Raw genomic sequence first — 1779 nt, forward strand, 5'->3', positions numbered from 1 at the left:
AAATAAACTCCAGGGAAAAACATGGAAAGTGGAAGTATTATACAACAACACTTCTCAATTTTTAATTTGCATAAGAATCTACTGGGGATCTAGTTGATTCTGATTCTGGTCAGGTCCAAGAAGCTGCATTTCTGACAAGCTCTCAGGGAATGCTGTTGCTGCCAGTCTGTAGACCAAGGTCTTCTAAAGCGTTCTTTCCTACTCCATGAGGAAGCTAAGGCATAGGGAAGTTAAGTTACAACTTAAGTTATAACCACTCCAAAAGTAGCAATTCCTAAAGCTTTACTTCTTCACTGACATTTTCATCAACAGTCTTCACAGTTACAACTTTTTTTTTTCTTTTTTTAACACCTACAGCACCTGGTCTTCCTAGGTGGTCTCCCATCCAAGTACTAACCAGGCCCGACCCTGCTTAGCATCTGAGATCAGAGAGGATCAGGGGTGTTCATAGTGGCATGGTCGTAGACACACGGTTACAAATTTATATCTATTAGTGTTACTTCTCCTTTAACCCCTCCTGACACACTTATTTTTTAATTTCTTAGTGTATCTCCTTGTAAACAAATTTTCCATTACCACTACTTTGATACTTCATGATATAGTCTATAAAAGGAGAAAAAAACCATAAAGGCTGTCAACTCGCATTATGAATTAGCAGAGAGGCCCTCCTTAGTGCATGGTAGGGAGCGTACTAGCAAGACGATTACTGAAGGTCAGCCACCATCATCCATAGCACCTCCAGTGAAAATAATAGGAACTACTGCTGAGTACTTACTGTTTGTCAGACACAGTGGTAAGTGATTTATTTAAATCGTCTTAATTAATCATTACAAGAACCCAATGAGGAAGGCATTTTTTATTTAGCAGACAGTTACATGATTTTTTCTATGTGCCAGGCCTTGTTCTAAAATTTCTACAAATATTCACTTCATCAACCTCGTAAACCTAAACCATATAAGGTTGGGGCTGTTATACTCATTTTATAGAAGAAGAAGCTAAGGCATAGAGAAGTTAAGTAATTTGTGCAAAGTTAATTAATTAGAAGGACGTGGTTTGATTAGAACCTAGACAGTCTGGCTTGTAGTCATCTTCCTAAACATAGACGGGAACAAGTAAGAAAAACAAAAGTAAGCTCACTTGTCTCAGATCTCAACACTAGTAAGAGGAGACAGTGGTCAAAGGAAGGTCGGTGGGACTCCCTGTACCCCAGGTCTCTAACCACTCCTTGTTGCCTCTAAATTAGCAGAAAGTGCCGCTGTGGAACATTTGGTTCTCAGTCCAATGCTTTGTATATTTAACTGTCTTCATTGATTTTATATGCTTTAAACCATGATTTTATATGCTTAAAAAGTGGTTTTAGATATTAGATCATGTTTGAAGTTTAAATATGACATTTTAATGCATATAGATACAGAGGGGGCAGGAAGTTATGTGAATGAATAATCAATTGGCATCAGCAGAAGCAAGTTTGTCTCATGAGAGCCTCAATTTCCATCTGTTCAGTGGGTTGTGACCCTTAGAGGAAATTGTTAAAAAATTAATTGAATTTGAAGTATCTAAAACATATTTAGTTAAAACCAGGAATGCTTCCAATTTCATTATTGGAATTGGGAAATATCTATTCAGACATAAATTGTATGTTAACCTATCTCTTATAGAGAGAATATAATTGGGTCTTTTTAATTTTTTTTAAATCCAGCTGAATAGTTCCATGCCTTTTAATTGGATTGTATAATCTCTGTACATTTAATATAATTATTGATAGAGTTGGATTTAGGT

General features: G+C 36.3%; 1 pseudogene; it reads right to left on the reverse strand.

Annotated features, from left to right (window-relative positions):
• Nucleotides 1-348: 348 nt before the first annotated feature.
• On the reverse strand, nucleotides 349-467 carry LOC120596658 (uncharacterized; annotated as a pseudogene).
• Nucleotides 468-1779: the final 1312 nt, after the last annotated feature.

Source organism: Pteropus medius, unplaced genomic scaffold, assembly GCF_902729225.1.
Source record: "Pteropus medius unplaced genomic scaffold, Ma_sr-lr_union100, whole genome shotgun sequence".
NCBI classification, from domain to species: Eukaryota; Metazoa; Chordata; class Mammalia; order Chiroptera; family Pteropodidae; genus Pteropus; species Pteropus medius.